This window comes from Acyrthosiphon pisum, chromosome X (assembly GCF_005508785.2).
Source record: "Acyrthosiphon pisum isolate AL4f chromosome X, pea_aphid_22Mar2018_4r6ur, whole genome shotgun sequence".
NCBI classification, from domain to species: domain Eukaryota; kingdom Metazoa; phylum Arthropoda; class Insecta; order Hemiptera; family Aphididae; genus Acyrthosiphon; species Acyrthosiphon pisum.
Genome location: NC_042493.1, coordinates 93157669 through 93169381, shown reverse-complemented (window position 1 = coordinate 93169381; position 11713 = coordinate 93157669). Strand labels below are relative to the sequence as shown.

General features: G+C 28.9%; 1 long non-coding RNA gene across 1 annotated transcript in view; it reads right to left on the bottom strand.

Annotated features, from left to right (window-relative positions):
- Positions 1-10092, bottom strand: part of LOC115034419 — a 56036-nt gene extending 45944 nt beyond the window's left edge. The window contains exons 1-2 of the long non-coding RNA XR_003839783.1: positions 9904-10092; positions 3805-4083 (exon numbers count right to left, since the gene is read on the bottom strand). This is a non-coding gene — a long non-coding RNA (uncharacterized LOC115034419). The remainder of the gene's footprint in view (positions 1-3804; positions 4084-9903) is intronic.
- Positions 10093-11713: the final 1621 nt, after the last annotated feature.

Genomic DNA, 11713 nt, shown 5'->3' with positions numbered 1-11713 from the left:
CACGAGGCTGCGTTGAATAATTTTGCACTTGGAACGCAGTTTATAAATTGTTGGATTGAGCTCCTCTACTTAATAATTCCCAATTCGAGCACTGATAGTAGGTAAGTATATATATACCGTGTGTCCACAATAACAGGGAACACTCTAATACTCTATAGCTCAGTTACTACTTACTATTATTCAGTACCATATACATAATTTTTGAACTCTGTTTGCGGGACATGAGACAATAATATTGGATCATAAATTCCTAACCTATTTTTTTTTAACTCTTAGATTTTTCGCATGCGTAACAACTTTGTTTCCTGTGCACTCTCTTTTCGTGGACAACGGTTTATATACCTACCTAAGTTTTACACAAGGTGTATAACAGGAACACCAGATAAATTAAATAACTTTTGTTCAAATCAATATTAAATTATTTTTTTTTAATATATAGTAACATCTCACGTCTTCAATGGCTAGGCTCCTTGGAGTGTTATATGACGACAGGAGAAATATATAAGGTCGCCAACTAGAGACAGAGACCGTAGTCAAAGTTCTCTGGATTTTGTTTAGTACCTAAAGCATAATATGGGAGGGTCGATAAAAGATTAATAATAACAAAAACTGTATTAGGCTACGATAATTAAAATGTTTTATGATCATTGAATGTATAAGGTATAATATGAAGAAAAGCTTCAAAGCATAAAAACTTCATCGAGAGAGAAATTCAACAATACATATATATATATCAGGAGCGGGCTGGAAATAAAAATTGGCCCCGGAGATAATTCGGGCCAATTTTGGGCTAGTAATAAAATATTTATAATTTATCGGCCAAAATTTATTCAAGCAGTCCAAATTTCTCACAGGCTCAGGGATCGCCCTAGCAATTCTGCCCCTGATGTATAATTGGAAACGACATTGTGCCGTAACCACACAACATAGTTGGGAAAATCGTAATGATTACGATGTAAGCTTATCGGAAAAATAATCATAAAATTAGAGTTAATAATAAAGTGCCTCGTAAAAGGGTATATATATCGGGCCATAATATATACCACGGCCTAAGAACAAAATATATTCATACAATCCAGAATTCTTATGACCGTCTTGGGCTGCCACTCATAATATTAAGTTCGACGTCTTTGTCGATAAACAAATGTTCAGAGTCGAATATAAAAACAAACTGTTAATCTGTGATAGAATATAAAGTAGAATACCGGCTGAGGTAAAAAATAGACATATATAAATTATATATATAATTGTAAACGAAGTACTTACGTACTCTTACGCGTCATCTCGGTGGCCCGGTCTGTAGGGACACATCGAATAATGATTGGTGTTGCACCTCCATATTATATAATATTATGCTTTACACTGGTTTAAATATTCCAAGAAAATTATTTAAATTGAAATGGTCACCCCGCGGAACCGGAAAATTAGCGATTGTGAACGACGACGGGAACGGGGTCAGAAGGCCAAAATGAAATTGATTATATTAATTGGCAAATATTCTATTTAAATGCTAATAGACAATGTACGACAGAGAATGCTAATGAACATTGCACATCGACGGCGAGGTGATGAGAGGGTATCCTATTTACAATGCGGCGGTGTTATCGTCGTGACACCGACCGGAGGAGGAGAATATATCTATATTAGCACTGTTACCAATAATGTAGATAACGTTCCGCAGGGTCTACTGTGTAATTTCGAACTTTACAATAGTTTATAGACGCTTTCACTATAAATACGGTATAAAATGTTTTATTTTTAATACTGAAAATAACAATTATTATAGATTTTATTTAATTTTGTTTTTTTGGAAAAATTCAGTCACTAATTTAGAAAACAATTTTAATGTTAAAATTGTTTATTTAAATCAAGTGGTTTATTTTTTAAATATTAATATTTTTGGGGGGTGCCTATACAGTGCGGCGGTGTTATCGTCATGACTCCAGGTAGCATTATATAAATTATAATCATATCTATATATTAGAACTACTACCTATATTGTATTGAAGATAACGTTTTATAAGAACGATACAAAATGTTTTATTTTTAATACCTACAATTATACAATACTTGTTTAAATATTAATAGGTTTTTTTTTTTTTTTTGGGGGGGGGGGGTTAATTAATTAAAATTTTAATAGGTATGCCTAACTTTTTTCAAAATATTATTTTTAAGAATTCTCAGACATAAGAAAATCTTAAATCATTTATTCTCCATATAGTTTTCACAATTGTTTCCGTACGTTTAACTATTGAATACATTTTTTGTTTTTCATTCGTCAGATTTTTCTGTTACACGTCATATATGTATAATACTATATGTATTTACTTATTATTATAAGTACCTACCTATTGAAAGTTACACCTCATACTTTATTTTACCATTAGTTATGTAGGTGGGATCACGAGGGATTGTAAAATGTTTGAATTAAATGTTTTTGAAAATGTATACATCGTACATCTATTATAAAACAAGACACCAACATTTATGAATTTTGAGTTATGACTACTTTCAAGTAATAAAAAATTTGCTCTATAACTCAAAAATAACGCCACATTTGATATCTTTTTCATTTAGCCACTAAAACTATGTGTGTGAGTATAATGAATGAGTATATTCAAATACTCAATTATTCAATTTTTAGCTAATTAATTTCAAAAGCAACAGAGTCATATCTAAAATTTTACATTACTGCATTATACGTTTTTTAATCACTGAAGTTAAAATTCAAGTCAGTCTAATTCAATTTGTAGCGTTTTTGAGTTATATAAAAACTCATTTTCGTGTGATATTTTTAGTGGAAAACAGCAATATTTAGTGTTGTGGCGTTATGGAATTTTATAATTTGTAATATTCCAGCCGTAATATATTATGAAATACGTCAGTCTTGTATATTTTGAAATAGAAATGTTTTACCACCGGAAAATATGACAATTTTTCATTCACTAAAAACATTTTAAAAGGCCATAAGTCTAATTTTTTAAGAGAGCGTGCCTACCAATTTAATAATATTTGAAAAAATCATATTACATTGCAAAGCATAGCAAAGCATATGTTATTCGTAAGTATTTAAAATTTTTATTTTAAATGCACATTATAGGTAGGTAAAGAAAATGTAGTAGAATATTAGTAAAACATCTTAGTTTTACATTTAAAATAGCTCAGTCTCTGAACTATACATTTTGAATCGTGAGCTGTCTTGTTCTAGCGAGGTGTAAATAATCTTCAAACGATTTTTTTGTTCGAATACATTTTTGTATTAAGTATAGTATTTTTTTATAAAAAAAGAAAAAAATAGTAAAAAAAATTATTTTTCCTGACTATATTGTAAAAGAAAACAACAACGTTCAATGAATTATTAACAGAATATTTACTGTTAATGTTTATTTCCTATCATCTACTTGTGTGATATTGTTAACCACGCGACTAATGCAGAGTTAAGTAAATGTTTTGTATACAATATATATATCGTTAATTTAAAAATCTTAATTTTATGCAATGCCTTTTATATAAAGGCCCATGTTATTGTGGTTACTATTTTTTACATCTTATAAAACAATACTATTAATATTCTTTCTTCGTGTTTTTTCCGGGACTTTTTTTTTTAACTCTGCCTCATACAATTAATAATTATTGTTCTACAATTATGCACAGTTTTGTCGGTCTGTCGTTTTACAGTAAAGTTATACTTTTATATGCACCTGGATCTTTCGATACCGGCATTGTATTAATAGTAGTATAATATAACGTTAGTAATATTATGTTAAATGCGTATTGTATAAATTATATAAATTTGAAAATTACCTATTCAAACGATGACTATGCCCTGCAGATTATCCACTGCTAGTGCTATATAGTGTTTTCCTGCATTACAAATTCAACCCATCGAACTGTTGACCATAATTCTGTTAAATATAACGGGGGAGGAACTAATTGGTGGTTCCATTCTCGGAGTCTCTCTGATGACTGATTTCCCTGCAGTGCGACATATTATGTAGTTTCAATGTAATCTATCAATTTGTGTTCCCTTTCATCATTCGAAAACGCAGTTTTAAGCTGTCTCCCAACATGTTTCAACGCGACCTAAACAAATAATAAATAGTAAATATATCTTTACTACCTGCAGGGTTCACGCAAACATTTTCAAATTCATATATTAATATATTTATTCACATTCGTAATAATATTCATTTATTATGTACCTATATATGTATAGGACAAATGGCCAATGCTAATGGTGAATGTCGACAAAGTAAGTTGAAATTAGGATCTATACCATATACCTATTATAGTATTGATACAGTTAATCCTTTTTTTTGGAATGTGTGACGACAAATATTTTTGTCTGTGACTATTGAAAATATACACGCCCCAGGCATTGCAGATGAAAAAATATCATTATTGCCAGTAATAATTTCAAAATCAGTTGGAATTTCGAGATCAACATTATCCTTAAAATTAATATTATATTATATCCTAAAGTAAAATCATTAACCGTAGCCCGTAGGTACTATAAACATGAATGTATATTATTCAGTTTGATTTGTCGCCGGGTAGGTAAACACTAAAGGTAAACATATTTCATTTTATCTTTTAATAGTTCCGTGAATTGTGTATTTGTATACAATTGTTTTAACGAGTTAGGGAAATACCTATTGTATAATATATTCCATCTGTAAGCCGAAATTCAATTTTCTCAAGTACCTACATCATGAATGAATATAACCTACAAACAATTTTAACCATTGTAAAAATAATTATTCTATGTTTACCTCCGTATACATTTTTAATTAAAAAATAATCATTATTGATCACGCTTGAATTAATGCTGAATAATATTAAACTAACGATTATAATATAAAAGTAGGAATATTCTATATAAACATAATAATCGGAAAGTATTCGGACAAAAATGTATTCGAACATGTTTCGAGCACTGTTATTAGTAGGGCCCGGATTTATATGCATTCGCATGTTTTTTCTGAATAGTCCAAAAAATAGCTAGGTAAGCTACAAGTTTGATTTGTAATCAATAGATCCGAAATATAAAGTTTTATTTTGCATATTTTTGCATATTTTGTCCTTTTTTGACATGTACTGCATATATCTGTATTTTACGATTTGAAAATAATTTGACTCTTTTTGAGCTGTTTACGGACATGGTCAGTTTTCAATTTTTTTAGTTTTTTTTTCTATAAATATCAATAAAGTTTTATCTGTTCGGCCAAAAAGTGTAAAAAATTAATACAAGGCTCCTGATACATTGTTACAATAGCAGTTGAAAAATATTAAAAATACATATGCACAATTATTTTTTATAAGCATTTGAAGTTGAAATTTTGACAAAATTTATCAAATTTAAAATTGAACAATTATTTTGGAGTTGAAAAATTATAAAATGTTCAACTTTTATATCTAAGGATTAAAAATGTAAAACAAGATTCCGCGTAAATTACATATTAAAACCTGGAATAACTTTTAGTTATTTTGTTGTGATTGTATAATATATTTCATGGGTATACTTGAAGTTGAAACTTCTTAAGTATACTATTATATATCTATGATAGTATCACGGTTTATTGTTGGTGTATAACGCGTTACCTAATGGATATTGTGATATGATTAATTTGGAATTTATTATTGATACCTATTATAGGTCAATTTTTTTTTAATACTATAGATAAGTATACCTATAATAGGTATATATAATACCTAGACTGATATACCGTCTCCGCTTAGAAATCGTTTTTCTTATACAATGATATTATATCATTGAATTCAAATTTAATACCAAAAATATACAGTGACCCACTTGTAATTTACTGTAGAACAGAGCGACATCCACTTACCCACCTTTTTTATTTTATAGGGTACATTTCTATAAAATAAGAGCATAAATGCATATTTTATAGTGCATATTTCTTAGGTTTTTAGAGCATATAAATCCGGGCCTTAGTTATTACTTATATTAATCTTACTATACATTTTCGAACACTATTTTTCGTATTCTAACATTTTTCTTTCAAATGCATTCTTTTCGATCACCATATGACCTATCCACATGATGGTAGGAATGTGTTAGACACTTATTGCATAACACATCGTCACAAAGGATTTTTATGAAAGAGATCCGATCGATTCCAGATGGTATAATATTATATTGTACAAATCTGTGGATCCTATATCCTCAAGACTGCACTGCAAGATGACCACATGTTATTGAAGGCAGGCTTTATTGTAAGATGCAGTTGGATATTTATAATTTTTCAGTCGACCCAACGAATATGTGCGCTTGAAAAATAAATAATATTTGAAGAAGTCACTATTTGTAGCTGTATTAGCAATAATATAAATAATATGTAAAAAAAATAAAAAAGCAGGTAAGTGGATGTCACTCTGCCGTACAGTAGATTACAAGTGAGTCAATGTATAATGGTTGTATTAGACTTTAATTCAATGATATAATATCATTGTATAAGAAAAACGATTCTGAGCGGAGACGGTTTGTCAGTCTGGATATTTTATATTTTGTTATTATTTATTTTATCATGTAAGTTGAATTAATATTAAAATATTATAATTTTTTATTTGTTTCTATGGTGATAAACAAAGCGTTAGAAATTAAAATCCCATTTTTAGCGTTTAGCGTTTCTTCGTAATTTTCCGGTGGTTTTTCCCGTGGCATTAAATAACTATTGAGAAAATCGAAAAATTACCTCTCTAAAGTACCACCTTGATCCAATTTGCTAAAAGATAAGGTATTATATGTTGAAATCGAAACACTCCTTCTGGAAAAAATTTTGTATACAGGATATAAAAATAAAAAATAAATAAAATAAATAAACACCATTGTAAAAACAATAACTTCCTCGCTCCGCTCAGAATCTAAAATTAAGATTATCTGAAATAGTCTATTAATCTGTATTGGTATTAAAATTAGCTTATTATTACAGAGATGTTGATTGTCGGTATCTAGCGTCCCCGGTTAAAATGTCATTGTTTACAGGATTTGTTTGAACCTTACAAAATGAAGGAAAAACGGTAATTTTTATGCAATATCGGTTTTCGACAAAATTGATTTTAGTTTTTGGTGTAACTCTAAAAAAATGACTGTAGATACATACAATTTTTTCATTGAATGTTTAAATTAGCATTTTCTATACACGGTAAAATTTTTAAAATATTTAAACTTATTTTGAACTGTTAACAGACATATTCAGTTTCCAATTTTTTTAGTCATTTTTCTACCTATATCAACAAAATTTTATTCGATGGGTCAAAAAGCACGAACTTGTATACAATGCTCCTAATATATTGTTACAATGACAAATGAAAAATATTATAAATACATAGCCACAATTTTTTTATAAGTATTTAGTTCAAATTTTGACAAAAGGCGTAAAAATCACGAAAATGTGCAAATTATTTTGAGTTAGAAATTACTCCGTACAGGAAGGACGTACAGCAGAGCGACGTCTACTTACCCACCTTTTTAAAATTTAAATCGTATAAAAAGAAAAATATTAGATAAAAAAACAAAATATGAAAATTATAATCTAAAAAAAAGTTTACGGAAAGTCAAATTAATTGTCTATGAGATTCAATTTTTTTGACATTAGATTAACTTGTAAATTAACATCGAACGATTTTCGTACAATAAAGCCTGATTAAATGATGGTTTAAAAATATATAACATTGTGGGTGCCGCGGGTTTGTGAGTTCGGTGGCCCAATGATTGTTTGGACACATCTTCGACTTGGTTTCTAAATGTATACCTAAGTGACACGAATAAAATAACAAGTACGTGATCAGTATATGCGACATCGGGATTACGATTTCCGCAGGGGGCAGCAAAAGAATTTTTAACGATCGAGTACTCCTCGTGAGATTGTATTATGAAAAAACGTTAAAAATACAGTCGAATCGCGATAACGTGAAATTTGAGGGAGGTGAAAAATCGCTTCAATACGTATTATATATTGAATTATTCGAGATACTATTAACTCGAATTTAACCTCTGGGGGATTAAAATAAAAAAACGAATTGTCATGTTTTTCGAGTTATTTCGATTATACCTATAGACTGTATTTGCAATAAACGTCACGTTCTCGTACGGTCCAGAAAGTTCTGCAGTTATCATTATCATGTTGTACTTTACGCACCCACCTATCCATTCAATGTGTTCATATATACAGTGTTTTTCACCAAGCATGATGATGAGTGCTCGGATCCCCTTTTTCTCCAATAATGCAGTTATTTAAAATATAATTTTTGGAATTTTTAAAAATACCTACTTAAGGAAGACATTTTCAAGTTCTCGAGATTTTTTGTATTACCTGATTAAGGAATGCCGTGTACTCTTGTAGAGATACAACCTTCTGTTTTTCAAATGTGTTCATATGTGTCATTCATTGTACCATTATTTTTAGTTCATACATTTATTAACTAAGAAACTATTCATTCAAATTTTTAATTAAGTACATCAAAATTCAAAATGTTCAAAAAAATTATTCATTTAATAATGCACACTAAAAAGGAAGGTTTCTCATTTGAAAAACAGAATTTTATATCGCCACAGGACACTCCTTAAGTAGTACAAAAAAAAATTCAATAATTTCAAAAAATTGTCTTTGAGTATAAATTAAAAATTCCAAAATTTATTATTTGAATAAATTTATTATTAAAGGAGAAATGGGGGTGAGCATGTTTGGTGAATCAATCTATATAGAAAGTTACGAATACTTTAAGTAAATTTTCTCCAAGTATTTAAAAAAAAAAATTATCAAAAACGACAGCAGAATTACCTATCTATTTATATCTACTAACCTACCTATAGTACCTATAATACCTAATACCTATGAGCGCTTGTCCCGATAATGTTGGAAATGTTACTATACACAATATTTTTCATGAATACTTTTCTTTGTCTGTATGGTTGGTTCTCATGGGATTCTCGAGAAATATCTTGTGGTTTTATTGTTTTAATCCTGCGGGTTTTAGAGGATTTTTCCTCGATTTCGAAGTGGAGAGCCCCTTCGATTTTATTAAGTCTTCCGTGGAAGTTTTTAAATTGATTTGTTATCCATTTTGATAGGTATGGTAATACCGCGGTGTCGTTTTGAACTGCGTGAAGATGTTTATTTCTCACGAACCAAGAGGATTTAAGTTTTATTCTCTGGATTTTATCTAGCTGCAGGAGACCTTGTAATTTTGTAATAAATTTCTATTTGAGACGCGCAGTAGATCATGCCGCGGGCATCCGTAAGTTAGGAACGGTCTTATTATATTTTGCAAGGTTTGAAATCGAAATGACATTTTTAGATTTTTAAGATTTTTAATTGGATTTCAAACATAATAATCTTTCTTTCTGTTTCTGTTTTACATTTTTACGATTTCAATTTTGATATCTACCTAAGTGTAGATAATAGTTGTTTGCGCGTTCAATTTACATTTTACGCGAAGCTGTAAAAAAAAGAACAAAAATACCTGCCAATCGAATTAATTTTTTTTTTAAATTTTATATCAATGTGTATGTAAAGTGTAAATATTATAAAACGATTATTATTTTGGTATGAATCGTCGATTAAAATTTTTTCAATTTCGATATACATTAATTTGAATAATATCATTATAATATCTAAGTTATAATACATCGATTTTGATATTACTTTTGATTTCATAGAGTAGTTTTAACGATTATTATTCAAATTTTTTTTTGAAATTGATTTCATATCCTGCTTTATTGACATAACAATTATTCTTTATCGGACAAATATCTCTATGCCACCGAACATGATGATCTCGACGAAAATGACACTACGAAAATCATGATATTCCTAACAAAGACTATAAACTTATAATTAATAATGTCTAGCCTTGTAAAAATCTATTATCCTAACTCACCGGCAGAAAACTGTATCTTGTATGATCCGAAGTACTGTTGAAGTTGACTGACCAGAATAGTGACAGGTATACCAAAGTGTTGTAAATGGATAAGTCGGTAAAAATAATTACAGTGAATTGAATTTATTTCTACTTGTAAAAATGAACACAGAAAATTTACAAATTATTAAAAATATGACGTTGGGTGAGCTACTGGATGACTGAGCGCCGTGTTGATTGTCGTGTGTCTTTTTATAGATGTTGATGGTCGCCTTTGTACTCGACTTTGCGACTTTGGACCTTGCTCATTTCCGTGACATTTTAAATAAATTGTTATCATATGTGCTAGATAATTTATGTTTATACAGCTGCAAAGATTATAATTATTTACTGTCCAAAATCTAAGAGTGAGTTAATTAATAGTAATTTATTTAATATTTATACAGTTGTATAAATAATATTCTATTTAATTTCTTTAATCTAAAAGTATTTAATAACTAAAGTTATTTTATTTTCCAATTCTTATTTGTGCAGCTGTATTGACATTTTATTATAATAAGTAATGATATATCATAAAGTATATGTCATTACAAGTTATTAAGTTGTAACATAAATTATAACTTCATATTTATGTCTACTTATATTTATTTGCAAATGTACTCTAGGTCAATAACCTGTGATGTAAATAAATAATTTCAAAAAAATTCTTTATCGGATGTGTTTGCTGAAGCGCGTTGGCTCGCACACTAACCTATGAAACCCAACATTGTAGGGAAATTCAATTTTAAAATTTACCAATTTTTAAAAATAATTTCAACAGTTATAATGGTTGGAAATTGTATCATATATCTACTCGATACCTATATTATTATGAAGTGGAGGTATTTTTCACTAAGATATCGAGCTCACAAAGCGACATCGAGGCTTATAATCAACAAATTAAATATTATTAATTATATCAATATTATACATCGTCGTGCGCGTATTTGAATCCACGACATTTGTTCTAACTTTTGTTGAAATAACGTTAAAGTTTTGTAACTTTGCTGATACCTACACGTAACACATGTTTTCCATTCTTAATTAAATGAAACATTTTTAGGTATTTTGCAGAACCAGAAAATGAATTAGTTTTATTTCCACATTGGTCTTCTCGATGGATAATAAAATTATATAATGTCAATATCAGACATTGGCCAAAAACTAAAATATAAAATAAACACTTTTTCATTAAAACCTAGTAATAATATTCAATTGGACGGCATACGATGACTGCAGTAACTTATATATTTATACATTTTATTGATGAATTGATTTTGAAAGGCCAATGTCGTGACTATAGGTAGCCATATAGGTAATACCGAGTCCCATAATATTATACTGATATATTTCTTTGGATTATTGTCGAAATGGCCAAAATGTCTGTATTAATTTGGTCATTATACTGCATCAGACATTGGCCGTCTTAACACGGTCAAGTAACATATTAATATGAACAAATGTTAATGACATATATTTTCTGTTACACCTTTCAGAATATTAGCAAGTGTATTAACATCGAGAGTCATCGCAAAGACAGCTAACAAACTTAAATCACAAGACAAATCGACAATGTGCGCACGCGTATATTATCTATACAAACACTGCATGCATTATATTAATGCGTTATAAAATTTAAAAAGTAGGTATAGAAATATTGTTATAATATTTATTATTAACATGAACGTGTAAAATATTTATAAAAAGATCATTAAAAAATGACGAGCATATTATGTTCAGCAGTTAATATTTATATTATTTCTTAAAGGATTTATTGGGTATATTAATAGTG